Source organism: Salvelinus namaycush, chromosome 34 (genome assembly GCF_016432855.1).
Source record: "Salvelinus namaycush isolate Seneca chromosome 34, SaNama_1.0, whole genome shotgun sequence".
NCBI classification, from domain to species: Eukaryota; Metazoa; Chordata; class Actinopteri; order Salmoniformes; family Salmonidae; genus Salvelinus; species Salvelinus namaycush.
Window position 1 is genome coordinate 22,860,071 of NC_052340.1, and position 17,177 is coordinate 22,877,247.

At 42.1% G+C, this 17,177-nt stretch overlaps 1 protein-coding gene across 1 annotated transcript in view; it reads left to right on the top strand.

Annotated features, from left to right (window-relative positions):
- Positions 1-17,177, top strand: part of LOC120028388 (leucine-rich repeat and fibronectin type III domain-containing protein 1-like) — a 50,215-nt gene that overhangs the window by 546 nt on the left and 32,492 nt on the right. Inside the window, exon 2 of the mRNA XM_038973621.1 lies at positions 8,932-9,062. The gene's annotated coding sequence lies outside the window, so the exon portion shown is untranslated. The remainder of the gene's footprint in view (positions 1-8,931; positions 9,063-17,177) is intronic.

Here is a 17,177-nt window from a genome sequence, read left to right on the forward strand (position 1 = left end):
ATTATTAGAAAATAAATGGACGCAGGTTAAATTGTGTTGCATGTATTAGCCCTCCGTAACAAATAAATGTTCCTGGAAATAGAAGTGCCACGCCATATGATTATAAGGAGTCACTGAACCACAAAATCACTTAAGTATCATAGAGCATAGCTGCGTCCTCAAGTTAAAGCTCAATGGGCCAAGCAAGGGAGTCGTAAAAGCTTATCCTACCGTACAGGAACTGCCCCAATTTACAGTATTATATCTGCATTGAATATGAAAGTCTGATACAATTACTGTGATCAGAAAGCATGCTGATGCAACCGACCACACATCCAGACAACAATCCAGATTATAAAGCCTCAGAGGACATCACAGAAGACTGTTCTTTATGACAAAAAGTTCCCTCTTTCTCCTCTGATTCTTCTTATTGACTCACGCGTTCATTCATCGGGCCATGAAAATGAGAATTGTACAATAAATCAAATTTCATACCACTCTTCGTCCTGACCAATTTTGCATTTATGGTGTTTGGCACATTTCTGCTGAGTTGGTGGAATGTGATGTGAATATTAATATCAAACCAGGAGGCCCTACATTTCTTTGTGAGAGGGGACAATAAACCTCCATTTTGACCAATTCAGTAGCTATATTAGTTAGGGTTCATGCGGTGCAGTGGTATTTACTAGGAACAACTAAGTAGCCTACCTTGTGGTACTATTGCAGAAGCATAACAGATGTATTTGGAGCATGTTTTCTCTGACATCTGTGCATGTAATCACAAGCACATGTACCTCTGGTGGTTTAACAATCCCCTGTAATGTCTTTCCGCTAATGATCCGAGAAAACCCAATTAAGGGCCTGCGATTTTGTTTGAAATGTCAAGATGCCTCAGATGCTTTTTTGTCCTATTGATCTGGCAAGAGCATCTCCCTGCAAATCACAATATGCCAGGTATTACTGTGATACTGGTAGAACTAACCACAGCCTGCGTTTAACATTCAAAGACCTGCCTGTGGAAAAGATTACACACATAATCTGTAGAAAATTACAAAAGCATCTTGTGGGAATTAGGTAAATGTGAAATATAATCCGCTCAAGCAATTTGTTCTTACATGAAAATGTAGCTTGATTTTTATACGGAAGGACAGCGTGTTGCCCCGGGGATAATCATACTGTAAACTGGGGGAAAGAGTCATTTGGTAGACAGGCCAAAACAATACTCCTCAGAGACATCAAGAGGACACTCTTAAATATTTGCAAAAGAACATCTAAACTATGAGACCATTTATTTTAACTCATATGCTCAATAGAGAATTTCCCCCCCAAAAAACTCCTTTACCCTCATATCTCTCAGAATAAACTGGTGAACATGTCTAAATTGCACCTAAACTAGTTGATATTATGTTAAAACTTCTCTAGGATAGGGGGCAGCATTTTCACGTTTGGATGAAAAGCATACCCAAATTCAACTGCCAGCTACTCATCCCCAGAAGATAAGATATGCATATTATTAGTAGATTTGGATAGAAAACACTCTGAAGTTTCTAAAACTGTTTGAATAATGTCTGTGAGTATAACAGGACAAACCATTCAGATTTTTTTTTTTTTGAGGTCACTCTCTTTTCAATGGATTTTCATTGGGAATACAGAATTCTAATTGACCTTCTTACAGTTCCTACCGCTTCCACTGGATGTCAACAGTCTTTAGAAATTGGTTGAGGTTTTTTCCTTTGTGTAATGAAGAAGTACGGCCATCTTGAACGAGGGTCACTGGAAGTGTACTGTTAGTTAGAGGCGCGTGACCAGAAAGCTAGCTACAGTTTGTTTTAATCTTGTATTGAACACAGATCATCCCATCTTCAATTTTATCGATTATTTACGTTTAAAAAATACCTAAAGTTGTATTACAAAAGTATTTTTGAATTCTGACATGTTGGCTGGATTCACAACCAGTGTAGCTTGAATTTGGTATCTTTCATGTGTGATTTAATGAAAGCGCTCTGCATTTTCCCTGGCTTTTGGCCAAGTGAGACAGTAGCGTCCCGCCTAAACTCAGATTTTTGGATATAAATATGAACTTTACCGAACAAAACATACATGTATTGTGTAACATTGAAGTCCTATGAGTGTCATCTGATGAAGATCATCAAAGGTTAGTGATTAATTTTTATCTCTATTTCTGCTTTTTGTTACTCCTCACTTTGGCTGGAAAAATGGCTGTGTTTTTCTGTGGCTATGTACTGACCTAACATAATCGCAAGGTGTGCTTTTGCCGTAAATCCTTTTTGAAATCAGACATGTTGGCTGGATTCACAACAAGTGTAGCTTTAATTTGGTGTCTTTCATGTGTGATTTCATGAAAGTTAGATTTTTATAGTAATTTATTTGATTTTGGCGCTCTGCATTTTTACTGGCTTTTGGCCAAGTGGGACGTTAGAGTCCCACATATCCCAGAGAAGTTAATTTACTGTAACGATTCATTAGATGATTTAAACAGCTGCTTCGGATTGTTTCAATGCTGGGCTGTTTGTGTTGGATGCAAGCTATGCCCTACTGGCAGAGGTATACAAGATTTTGGCAGAACTATCGCTGATGCCTGCTTGAATCATTCTCTGGAGTCTTCCAAGGGCACCAGGGCCAGAAATGCAAAACCTAATCAAATTAAGAAGAGCAGGCATCATTCTCTGTGTGTGCCAAATCTGACACACACACATATACACAAGTATAGCACAATTTCGATTTAAACTCAATATAACCATAACTAAGAATCCAAATTGTCATTGAGATGCACTTTATAAAATTCCTTTCCTCCTTTAAGGGCTCTTAACCCTGGCCCTGCACCAGATTCATGGCTATTGATTGGCTAGCACATTGGCCGTTAGCTTTAACTTGACCTTTAATGTCAAAGGTTGGTCAAGGCTAATACAAAAAGCTATTAACCAATCAAACTGCACCTAAAAGCAATTTCAGACGAAAACGTATTCTAGTCCCACCTCAAATAAAGATTGGGCTGACAACCATCATGCCCCTCTGAGATACATATTGGGACTCATTAGAGGGGAACTATAGTGGATTATCAGCACAACATCTACCCAAAATGGCTGCTTGGCCTCAGTAATCATTACTGGTCGGAGGTTGTTTGTCTTCTTGCTTACACTAAGCATTCTGTATGACATCAAACACTTAGCACTTTGTAAGTCGTCAGGAAGACATGATCGTGCCTGCCATGGAATAAGGTAATTAACTTCAAATGAGAGGGACCGACTTTGAAACAGATTTCAAGTATCTAAACAGATTAATTTCAGTGGCATCCTCTCGAAATCCTGACAGATTGGGAGCATTAATGTTACTAACAACCTATTTGTTAGACGCAATACAAATTTGATAGAGGTCATATTATGTTGCAGAAAATCATTGAATACTTAATTTGATTGATGTCCTGCCTGTGTTTCTGATGCTGCGATGTCCCAACGTTAATCCAGTGGTGGAAAAAGTGCCCATACAGTGCATTCGGAAATTATACAGACCCCTTGACTTTTTCCACATGTTGTTACGTTACAGCCTTATTCTAAAATTAATACAATTATTTCTTTTTCTCATCAATCTATACACAATACCCCATAATGACAAAGGAAAATGTGGTTTTTAAAAATGTTTGCAAATGTATATATATATAAAAACTTATTTACATAGGTATTCAGACCCTTTTCTATGAGACTCGAAATTGAGCTCAGGTGCATCCTGTTTCCATTGATCATCCTTGATATGTTTCTACAACTTGATTGGAGTCCACCTATGGTAAAATCAATTGATTGGACATGATTTGGAAAGGCACACACCCATAAGGTTTCACAGTTGACAGTTCATGTCAGAACAAAAACCAAGCCATGAGGTTGAAGGAGTTGTATGTAGAGCTCCGAGACAGGATTGTGTTGTGGCACAGATCCGGGGAAGGTTAGAGTGGCATTCCTCAGTAAAAGGCACATGACAGCCTGCTTGGAGTTTGCCAAAAGGCACCTAAAGACTCTGACCACGAGAAACAAGATTCTCTGGTCTGATGAAACCAAGATTGAACTCTTTGGCCTGAATGCCAAACGTCACGTCTGGAGGAAACCTGGCACCATCCCTACGGTGAAGCATGGAGGTGGCAGTATCATGCTGTGGGGATGTTTTTCAGTGGCAGGGACTGGGAGACTAGTCAGGATCATGGACAGATGAACGGAGCAAAGTACAGAAAGACCCTTGATGAAGACCTCCTCCAGAGCGAAGGTTCACCTTCCAACAGGAAACCAACCCTAAGCACACAGACAAGACAACGCAGGAGTGGCTACAAGTCTCTGAATGTCCTTGAGTGGCCCAGCCAGAGCCCAGAACTTGAACCTGATCGAACGTCTCTGGAGAAACCTGAAAATTGCTGTGCTACGATGCTACCCATCCAACCTGACAGAGCTTGAGAGGATCTGCAGAGAAAAATGGGAGAAACTCCCCAAATACAGGTGTGACAAGCCTGTAGCGTCATTACTAAGAAGACTTGAGTCTGTAATCTTTGCCAAAGGTGCTTCGACACAGTACTGATTAAAGGGTCTGAATACTTATGTAAATGTGATATTTCAGTTTTTAATTTTTAATACATTTGTAAACATTTCTAAAAAGCAGTTTTTGCTTTGTCATTACAGGCTATTGTGTGTAGATTCATGACTGAAAAAAAAGATTTAATACATTTAGAATAAGGCTGTAAAGTTTTTTAAAAAATTGAAGATTACCTTAATAGGAAATGACTCAAGTGAAAGTCACCCAGTAAAATATTTCTTGATTAAAAGTCTAAAAGTATTTTGTTTTAAATATACTTAAGTACCAAAAGTAAATGTAATTGCTTAAATATACTTAATTATCAAAAGTAAAACTATAAATCATTTCAAATTCCTTATACTGAGCAAACCAGACAGTACAATTTAATTTTAAATGTTTTAATTTACGGATACCCATAGGCACACTCAGACATACTTTACAAATGACACATTTGTGTTTAGTGAGTCCACTAGATCAGAGGCAGTAGGGATGACCAAGAATGTTATCTTGATAAGTGTGTGAATTGGGCCATTTTCCTGTCCTGCTAAACATTCAAAATGTAATGAGTACTTTTGGGTGTCAGAGAAAATGTATGGAGTAAAAAGTACATTATTTTCATTTGGAATATAGTGAAGTAAAAGTTCTTAAAAATATAAATAGTAAATTACGGATACCCCAGAAAACTACTTAAGTAGTACTTTAAAGTATTTGTACTTTACACCACTGCATTAATTCAAAGTTCTGTACAGTAAGGTATTAAAGCCTGAACAAGTAGTAGCTGCCCCTTGGAAAAAGGTGTTATTGTTACATTGTGGTTAAGCTTGACTTTATCTTTGCTACAACTATCTGTCACTCTATACCATTCCCACTGTTCCCTGATCAAATGGCTCATTGTGTCCAGTGCTGAGTCATCCTGACCCGTCCTTTCAGGAGCTTGTTACAGCTGGAGCTGCTGCTTTATTGCTTGTCTTCATTTCAGGCAGTTAGGGGCAGGTGAGGAGGGACACACCTGCTAAAATATGACATTCTCACTGTTATGTTTGTTCCTTATATAATGACAAACCGGGACGTAGGTTTAACTAGTTTTAATGAACATATACTTCAGCTAGAAACTCCATGTTTAGCCATGCAAGGCATTCTTTAACCATCTCCCGCGCCCGCATAGCCTGCTGGGTAACGTAGTCTAAATGTTATTAACACATAACAACACATCTTCTTTCCTTTAAAAGAAAACTACTTTTCTATGTAACTACACAGGTCACATCACATTTGTTTACTCAACCTGCATAACATGCAATTTTCAATAACACACATTTCTTTCCCCAAAAATTGTTTTCCTTAAAAAAATATATATATTTTTTTTCAGCATAAGAGTAGGAGGACTAAGCCTATCCATGACGGAGAACAGGAACAGTGTCAATTTCTCTTACTTCAGTATGTTGCTCATCAACTTGCTCGTCAACAGATTCCAATGCAGCCTCGCTCTCGCTGCTGACACTCGCTGCTGCGGCTCGTTGCCCTCGCTCTTGCAAGCTAGCATCTTCGACTACTCACGTCACTTGACTTGTGGTAGAATGTTCAATTTTCGTTGCGGAAATTTGCAGAGTTACTCCTTTATTTTCTCTGTCTCGTCATAGCGACTACCAATCTGACACCAAAATCTGCCCTTTTACCGAGGCAATTGAAGAATAATTAAATTCTGTGATGAATACACAGAATGTGGCTCACTTGGTTATTTAGAAATTGATTTCCCATATCATGAAAGACTATATGAGGCCAGGGTCCTATTTTACCTCATGGCAAGCTAAGGGGTTGTTCTGTCGATACCTGGATGGTGTAGTTTAGAGAGATGGAGAATATAGGCTCCCTATAGGCTATGTAGGCTATGTACAGTATGTATTTGGTAAAAATATCTATAATTGATTTGGGCTTGAAAGCATTTTTTTTGTCCTTAAATGAGATCGGCAGGATCTGACAGACTATCACCTGAGGCCTTTTAGTTTTACCTTCTTTAGGAAGAGACAATATCCCAGTGGATTAAAATCCACTGTCATCCCAACAGTTTGTCTGTCTTCTCTCTGCCAGAAACGGAAGCAGGAGCTACTGTGAGGCAGAATAACTAAGACAGGCCTTTATTGTATATGTAGATTTCCCAATTGTAGTATAGATGCCTTTCAGCAGGGTTTGTTTGGATGAAGCATACCCATTGTTATGCAAATAAATGAATCATCAACATACAGCATATTTTACATTATTTACATTAAGCCTAAATCCTTTTTAAAGTTTTAAAAGTTGGCTTAAAGATTTCCTGATCAGGATAATAGACAGTGCAAAACTCAAATCACATCAAATGTTATTTGTCACATGTGCCGAATACAACTTTACCGTGTAATGGTTACTTACGAGGCCTTAACCAATAACGCAGTTCAAGATACAGATTTAAGAAAATATTTACTAAATAAATAAAGTCAAAAATAAAAAGTAATACAATAAAATAAAATAACAAATAACGAGATGTTATGTGGTCAGAGACCGAGACCGAGTGTGGTCAGTGAAGTGATGCTTCCTCATCTGTTCATATTCTGATCTGAACTGTCTGTCCCTGTTTCCACGACACTCCTATACATGGTTCAGAGTGGTTGATGGACAGAACGTAACAGTGTGAGAGAAGTCCGCAGCACTCTTAGTAGGAGGGTTGGCAGATGAGGAGAAAAAAGGGAAAGGACTGCCTTTCTAACATCTGACTGTCTCAGTCCAAAGGAGAAGAAGCACAGTGATGGATAATTACTTGACAGAATCTGTCCATTGGCCAAACGTAGCCCACCATTGAAGGATTATTTATCTTTCTACTTCATAGGAGGGATTTGCGCGTGGAAAGAAGGTGAACATCTGAAGGATGAAAAAGGAATTGCTTTGATATAGTGAAGGAGACTAGGAGAGGGTGAATGGAGAGAAAGTCAGACAGGAGGGCTTGTCTTTACCTGACCCTACAGGACTTATCAATGTGAGCCAGGTGATGGGGTGGCTGAGAGACAGCGATAAAACAGGGAAATCTGTTGTTGAGCCCATTGTGGAAAATCCAAGGACATGTTAGAAAACAAAATGTCAAATTCATACACCAGTCAAGTACTGTACTTGTCACACCCCTGTAATGTTACACAGGATAAGTAAGCTGTAGATTAGAAGACAGACTTGAAACAATGGCTGCCAGATGCAGATAATAGAATAGATAATATGCATGAGGGAATGATTATGAATTATCACCCTCCGATTGTTTACTGTACTAATTGCTTGCTCAATAATGACAGATAAGGTCATTTGCGGGCACCCACAGTCAGTCTTCCATTGTTTCCTTGTAACCTTCTCTCCTATGTGATGCAAAGTCTCTAAGTGGAATTGGATTACAGAAGGTGGGACTGAACTTAACACTAACAAAAAGCTTCCATCATAAATACTTCATTGGATGAAATTATAGCTTGAGAGGACAACCCTCGAACCCCATTCTAAATACAAATAGATGGCAAACCTGAGTAGAGAATTCTGTTTTCATGCATGAGGGGCTCTGTGCAGACGAATGACAGTAATATGGTAATCTATGTAGCATTGCATGCAACCTCCTCTGCTGCCGGACTTGGGACATGTTATGTACAGTAGGTGGTTTACATTTTAGAGACAAGTGAGAAAACCGAAGACTTACGAACTTGGCAATATCTCTGAAGTTTTTTATTTGTTTCTAGCAATAAAATGGTATCCTAAACTAGTCTTCAGCACAGGTGTACGTTCTCGTGGAGTCTGGTGATTTATCATAAGGGGAAATTTGCTACAGTTTATGGGTATAAAGCCAATAAAGTTAATCACCTCTGTTCTCTTTTAAAAACTTCATCAGGAAAGAAGAAGAATCCGGTGTGTTTTGTAGCACAGCGATAGATAGATTCCAAAGCTCTTGTCAAAACATGATAAATGTTTCATAATGCCCCTCTTTACACTTTGTTCTTCGTCAGCTACAATAATGCAATGAAATATTCATGATGGGATACACAGCCATAGTCATTGTGTCTCCAACTCACTTTTCTCCCATATATTTCCTGCTGTTTGTGTTTCTTTCTTCCGTTGTCTTACAATCAGATCAGTGCTCATATCTCACCAAAGCTGCCAAGTTTAAAAGGAGTAGATATCAGCCAATTAAATGATGAATGTCTCATTGCTTATATTTGGGAGTTCTGTCTTTTTTTCTAAGAATATTGAGTGGCCAGATGAGCAACCTCAAACAATGTGTTCAACCAGCCAGGGAAAGTTCCCATGGCTCTGAGCATCAACTTAGTTTAGCCTCAGTTACAATGTAACACTGTTTTAACCAGAGATGGTATCTTGTGTTCCCAGGCCTCTAGGTGTTTCTCTCTAATGCCAGTGGGTGTCGTTCTACTCTCAGAGCTGTGACTGACTGACTGCAAGAGAGACGGGATGCCTATACCCATGTGATATCTGCCATGGAGACCAGAGCTTGATATCTGGTGAGTAGCCCAGACTGTTTGCAACCCTCCCCACGCCTTCTTTTCCGAGCCACTGCGAATTGACTTGAACAGTTGCAGTCTGTTGTTCCCTTACCCGGGGCAACTTTTCACAGGAAGCGAGCTCTTTTGTTCGGGAGGGAGTGCATCATCACAGGCCTTCAGAGGCAGCCTTATGGAGATCACTGATAGTTGGGAAACAGCTGTTCCTGCTACAAAAAAAAACACACACACGAAAACAACAAACTTTTCCATCAAGGCCACCGGTGCATGACCAATTATTAAAATGGCCTGTTCTGCTACTTTGACAAAGCCCAAATAGACCAGGGCTCACTTTTTGCTAATAAACCCCAAATATAGGAGAGATTTGAAGGCAATTATCACTGTCTAAATAATATGTAATATGAGCCTATTAATTAAAGCCGTAGTACACCAGAGGATCCAGTTGAATCATCTCTGCTGTGTCTTCAGAGTGCAACCAGCCAGAGATCAGAGTGTGCTTCAAAGAGCTCTGCAATATGCACCTGTTTCCTCCATAACATCTGTCTTCTGACTGGAGTCGGGACCAGACATGTAGCCTGAAAATGTCACTGCACAGTAACTATTGCTTAAAGTAAATGATGATCCAATAGGTGTATGTGATGCCTGTAGTGTTGTCTGAGCTGAGGGCGTTGGTTAGGGAAGGGAAGGGAGAGCTAGCTGGTGGCCATTCCCACAGGGGGCTGGTGGGGATGGTGGATTACGCTGTCTACTCTGTGACCCCCTGTGGTCAGAACTCCTGTGGATTCTATGGTCAGAGGGGACACACAATGCTTCTAACAAAGAAATATGATGTCTCCCACTTGTCCTCCCCTGCTCAAAGGGAATGAGAGGGCAATGCTAATTAGCCAGCTTGTGAGCTGAGCTGAGCTTAGCTAGTGCACACACCCCGCCCTGTATACACACGCACACCCTGCCACACACACACACCCGCCCCTTCTGCTAACAAGCACCGTCTGCAATAGCCATGCTTTATGGATGCCTCTGCATATTTCCTTGCACCATAGGACTTTCTGATGGGTTTGTGTCATCAGAAATGCTTCCATTTTTAACTAGGCATTGTCAAGGAATGTATATTTTACTGAAATATCCTTTCATGTCAAATAAAAGTAATGTATTAATGTCTGTATGAAGCCATTCTGGTCCATTCATATTTGTTTAACATCTTTGTTTGCAGCTGTTCTTTTGTCTGCAGTTTAATAGTTGTCAGGGATGATGCAGGTGATAATATCATGCATAACAGGTAGAGAACTACTCCCAGTTCATCTCTACTCACATTAATCTAAGCCTACAGTCAGTGCTCTGTAAGCAGGTAGTAAATATGAGTGTTTAATCAAGAATCCGAGCAAAGCAGGACTATGGCAGAGGTTAAGTTGAGGTATCATCCCTCAAACACTCCCAATGCAAATGAAGCAGAAAGGATAAGACTCAGCGACCCAGTTCTCTCCTCCTCTCCTCCTTTTCCTCCTCCCATCTCATGTTGTGTGGTCAGATCTCTCCCCTTCACAGTAATCTGAGCCTTTCCCTCTCTAGTTCCTGGAATACCAAGTATGAGAGGCTGAGCGAGGCTGAGCGAGATTGAGAGGCTGAGCGAGGCTGTGCGAGATTGAGAGGCTGAGCGAGGCTGTGCGAGGCTAAGTAATAAGCTGTAAAGGGGAGGCTCAAGGTGTACTCAGGGGGGTTCAGATCTGCCATGATGACAAGACACTCTTTTTATCTCAAATTGCACCATATTCACTTTACGGTGCCCTATATGCTGCCATTTGGGACACATCCACACTCTGCTGGGCTCAATCCCTGTTATCTGTCCACTAATCATCCACCAAATTAAAACCATATGCCAGCCGTATCACACTGAATCTGAGGAATAGCAAATTAAATGGAGTCATTTCAGGAATATTCCTAGTGGTGAAGTGATTGGTTAGAATATGCCTCTATCTTAGGCGAGCTTTCAGGTAACATCAAATCACATGAAAAGCATAACACCAAACCAGATGCAATGGCTGTGTGACAGTGACACAGGGGGAGCTCAGTGGATTATAAGTTTGACCTCTTGCTGTTTCCTCTTACTCAGTCACAACTGCTTAATATCTGGTCATGGTGAACACATGCAGAACGTAACGGACTCACTGAAGCTGCCTGATCTGATCCACCACTGACTCATTTAGATGTTGGTGGGCTTTTTCAGATGCATTGGTGACTGTTTGTTGTTAATCATGTGGTTGTTGTCTTTCTACTCCTCTGAGATATCCGTGATTCATTCTTCCCCTCAGACACCAACAGGAACAGAGACGGTTCTCCAAACTCTTCTGAAGTCCCTGATCAAAGATATGGAGACATGTAATAGCCAGTTATGATAGATATCTCTGTAATCTCATTCAACCCCACTAATATAACTCCCGAACTCTGTAGGACAGATTTTTTATATTTCCTTTCAAAGTTTCATAATACTACATGTATGAATATGTATGTAAATGGTTATGAATAATGTTTTTAGATCTAATGGATATCGTTTCAGTAGTATTAAAGAGTCAACTGGCTAATATAACCAGAATGTTGCACTACTATCAAGCATTGCCTTATTGCATTGATGTACTGTACATGAAAAAGAGGTGGTTTTCCCAACACAAGATTTGTTATGTGTTCCTCAGTCAAATTAATGGCAGTTTTGGTATGCCAGCTTTGCATAAGAATGTATTTCACTATCCTCACTCTCATTGTTGAAAAGCTGCTATTACTTCTACATGTTGTTGAATGGCCTGTTCAGTGTATTGGTGCTATGATCAATGAGATGGCCAATATCTCATCCAGGCAGTATTGGTGTCCAACTGTGTGATGGAGTAAACAAGACCATGAAAGAAGGAGCCCAGCCTACTGCTTTCCTTTCGTTAAGTACATAGAGGGAGTGGGAGTGCACCATGGGACTTGCAGGCAGATGAGCAACTGGTTGTGAGCCTCCTCTCTTTCCACTGTCTACTCGTGCATACGGGAGACACAGTGTCCTCAAAGAGGCCTGGCAGCACTCCTCCCGGCCTTCATCTGCCTTCATGCCTGGCCATGGAGCAGAGCTCGCACCACTTGCAATTACTGTCACGTCCAAGCTGTTACTGTCATTTGCATTGGCTCATGGGTAGGGGGGAGTAAGGAGGAGGAGGAGCACATGAAGCAGGCCTGATATAAGTGGCCCTGGCAGCACAATGAGCTCGCCTGGCTTTAGCTTTCTGGATGAGTTGCAGGAGCAGGGCTATATTAAAGTGTAATAATGGCACCGAGCAGGTTGCTTTGCTGTTAAAGATTAAGCCTGGTGCAGGGTGGTAAATTGCATAAACACAGGGTGGGAGATTTGAAAACAAAGAAACGGGGGTTTAATTCAGTTTATTAGACAGTGTGATGACTTTTCAATGCTTTTTCTCAGAGTAGACTCTAAATCTGTTCCATGTAGAATAATTAATGTGCAGTCTGAACGTGTGAACATAAAACAGAGCTACAGCAACTACTCTGGCCAAAACTCAAGTTAAAGGCTTAAATTTGTATTGACTTGTTTTTCACTTATTTCAAACTTTAACTTTAGGTGCATCAGTAGGTGTCAAACCTGCCCAGGGACTGCGGTTGAAAATTAGCCGGCTGGCTAAAACCGTCACTTTTACTGAAACGTTGATTAATATGCACCGTCCCTGTAAAAATAAAATAAACTCAACTCAAACTCAGTAGCAACATTTTCTGTCACACTGAATCTAAATGTGATTGTCTTACCACTATTACCAAAACAGAGCTTGAAGGAAATGTACTTATTGCAGGCGTATGACCCAAGAAGACATTTAAAATAGACCTTAAGCATAACTATTTCTTTAATATGCCATAGCATAGCTGTCTCAGACCATACATCATAACCAAGACATGGTCCCTGAGTCCACCTTTATGACTCTTAAATGACCGAAACTGAAGTAACACTATTAAATCAGCCCCAATATTAGCTTGTGGACCATAATCCTTTAAATCTTGATTTCATGTCTGCAAATGATTAATTAGCCAGTAACAGGAAATGAGAAGTAATTTCAGATAGCACCTCCTCCAGAGATGCTATTTGTAGCAGAAGAGCCAAAGGCCCCTGTCACTCCCTCAGGTATTTATTTTCCTCCTATATGGTACATACTTTCGGTCATGTAGTGTTTGTGGACACCTGCTCGTTGAACATCTCATTCCAAAATCATGGGCATTAATATGGAGTTGATCCCCTTTGCTGCTATAACAGCCTCCACTCTTCTGGGAAGGCTTTCCACTAGATGTTGGAACATTGCTGCGCGTACTTGCTTCCATTCAGCCACAAGAACATTAGTGAGGTCGGGTACTGATGCTGGGCAATTAGGCCTGGCTCGCAGTCGGCGTTCCAATTCATCCCAAAAGTGTTTGATGGGGTTGAGGTCAGGGCTCTGTGCAGGCCAGTCAAGTTCTTCCACACCGATCTCGACAAACCATTTCTGTATGGACTCACTTTGTGCACGGGGGCATTGTCATGCTGAAACAGGAAAGGGCCTTCCCCAAACTGTTGCCACAATGTTGGAAGCACAGAATCGTCTAGAATGTTGTTGTATGCTGTAGCGTTAACATTTCCCTTCACTGAAACTAAAAGGCCCAGCCTGAACCATGAAAACCAGCCCAAAACCATTATACTCCTCTACCAAACTTTACAGTTGGCACTATACATTGGGGCAGGTAGCGTTCTCCTGGCATCCGCCAAACCCAGATTAATCTGTCGAACTGCCAGATGGTGAAGCATGATTAATCACTCCGGAAGACCCGTTTCCACTGCTCCAGAATCCAATGGTGGCGAACTTTACAATTTTTTATTTTTTTTTACACCACTCCAGCCGAAGATTGGCATTGCGCATGGTGATCTTAGGCGTGTTTGTGGCTGCTCGGACATGGAAACCAATTTCATGAAGCTCCCGATATTATTGTGCTGAAATCTGACGAACTGACTTGGCAAGGTGGTATCCTATGACGGTGCCATGTTGAAAGTCACTAAGCTCTTCAGTAAGGCCATTCTACTGCCAATGTTTGTCTATTGAGATTGCATAGCTGTGTGCTCAATTTTATACTCCTGTCAGCCATGAGTGTGGCTGACATAGACAAATCCACTAATTTGAAGGGGTGCCCACATACTTTTGTGTATACAGTGCATTTGGAAAGTATTCAGACCCATTGACATTTTCCACATTTTGATATGTTACAGCCATATTCTAAAATTGATTAAATAAAAACAATTCCTCATCAATCCACACACAATACCCCATAATGACAAGGCAAAACCTGTTTTTTAGGTTTTTTTGTGCAAATGTATTAATAATCAACATAATTATAATATAATTATAATTAATTATAATTATAATTACCTAATTTACATAAGTATTCAGACCCTTTGCTGTGAGACTTGAAGTTGAGCTCAGGTGCATCCTGTTTCCATTGATCATCCTTGAGCTATTTCTTCAACTTGAATGGAGTCCACCTGTGGTAAATTAAATTGACTGGACATGATTTGGAAAGGCACACACCTGTCTATATAAGGTCCCACAGTTGACAGTGTATGTCAGAGCAAAAACCAAGCCATGAGGTCAAAGGAATTGTCCGTAGAGCTCCGAGACAGGATTGTGTCAAATCAAATCAAACTTTATCTGTCACATGCGCCGAATACAACAAGTGTAGACTTTACCGTGAAATGCTTACAAGCCCTTACCCAGCAGTGCAGTTCAAGAAGAGTTAAGAAAATATTTACCAAGTAGACTAAAATAAAAAGTAATAATAAAAAGTAACACAATAAGAATAAAAATAACGAGGCTATATACAGGGGGCACCGGTACCGAGTCAGTGTGAGGGCGTACAGGTTATTTGTGTAACGGCTGTCTAATTCCTCCTCCTCGGATGAGGAGGAGGAGTAAGGGTCGGACCAAAACACAGCGTTGTATGCAGACATAATGGAATTTATTAAACAAGACGAACAATGACACAAACTACACTTGATAATTAACAAAATAACAAACCAACGTAGACAGACCTGAACTTGAGAACTTACATATAGACACGAAGAACGCACGAACAGGAAAAACTAGCCAAACGAACAAACAAATGAAACAGTCCCGTGTGGTGCAACAGACACAGACACAGGAACAATCACCCACCAACAAACAGTGAGAACAGCATACCTTAATATGGTTCTCAATCAGAGGAAACGTCAAACACCTGCCTCTAATTGAGAACCATATCAGGCAACACATTTAACCCAACATAGAAACACATAACATAGAATGCCCACCCCCAACTCACGCCCTGACCAACTAAACACATACAAAAACAAGGAAAACAGGTCAGGAACGTGACAGAACCCCCCCTCAAGGTGCGAACTCCAGGCGCACCACCTAAAGTCTAGGGGAGGGTCTGGGTGGGCATCTGTCCACGGTGGCGGCTCCGGCTCCGGACGTGGTCCCCACCCCACCATAGTCAAACCCCGCTTCCGTAGCTTCCTCCAACTGGCCACCCTCCAAATTAACCCCACTGGATTAAGGAGCAGCACCGGACTAAGGGGCAGCACCGGACTAAGGGGCAGCACCGGACTGAGGGGCAACACCGGACTGAGGGGCAACACCGGAATGAGGGGCAACACTGGAATGAGGGGCAGCTCCGGACTGAGGGGCAGCTCCGGACTGAGGGGCAGCTCCGGACTGAGGGGCTGCTCCGGACTGAGGGGCTGCTCATGGCTTGCTGGCGGCTCTGGCTGCTCATGGCTGGCTGGCGGCTCTGGCTGCTCATGGCTGGCTGGCGGCTCTGGCTGCTCATGGCTGGCTGGTGGCTCTGGCTGCTCATGGCTGGCTGGCGGCTCTGGCTGCTCATGGCTGGCTGGCGGCTCTGGCTGCTTATGGCTGGCTGGCGGCTCTGGCGGCTTTGCAGGCTCAGTACAGACGGGCGGCTTTGAAGGCTCAGTACAGACGGGCGGCTTTGAAGGCTCAGGACAGACGGGCAGTTCAGGCGGCGCTTGGCAGACGGACAGCTCAGACGGCGTTGGGCAGACGGGCAGTTCAGGCGCCGCTGGGCAGACGGCAGACTCTGGCCGGCTGAGGCGCACTGTAGGCCTGGTGCGTGGTGCCGGAACTGGAGGTACCGGCACCACGCACCAGGACTAGCCAAACGAACAAACAAACGAAACAGTCCCGTGTGGTGCAACAGACACAGACACAGGAACAATCACCCACCAACAAACAGTGAGAACAGCCTACCTTAATATGGTTCTCAATCAGAGGAAACGTCAAACACCTGCCTCTAATTGAGAACCATATCAGGCAACACATTTAACCCAACATAGAAACACATAACATAGAATGCCCACCCCCAACTCACGCCCTGACCAACTAAACACATACAAAAACAAGGAAAACAGGTCAGGAACGTGACAATTGAGGTAATTTGTACATGTAGGTGGGGGTGAAGTGACTATGCATAGATAATAAACAGCAAGTAGCAGCAGCGTACAAAAGGGAGGGGGGGGTCAATGTAAATTGCCCGGGGGCGATTTGATTAATGTTCAGCAGTCTTATGGCTTGGGAGTAGAAGCTGTTGAGGAGCCTTTTGGTCCTAGACTTGGCATTCCGGTACCGCTTGCCGTGCGGTAGCAGAGAAAACAGTCTATGACTTGGGTGACTGGAGTCTCCGACAATTTAATGGGCTTTCCTCTTATTGTATTATTCCTGGATGGCAGGAAGCTTGGCCCCAGTGATGTACTGGGCCGTTCGCACTACCCTCTGTAGCGCCTTACGGTCAGATGCCGAGCAGTTTCCATACCAGGCGGTGATGCAACCGGTCAGGATGCTCTCGATGGTGCAACTGTAGAACCTTTTGAGGATCTGGGGACCCATGCCAAATCTTTTCAGTCTCCTGAGGTGGAATATGTTTTGTCATGCACTCTTCACGACTGTCTTCGAGTGTTTGGACCATGATAGTTCGTGGGTGATGTGGACACCAAGGAACTTGAAACTCTCCACCCGTTCCACTACAGCCCCATCGATGTTAATGGGGGCCTGTTAGGCCCGC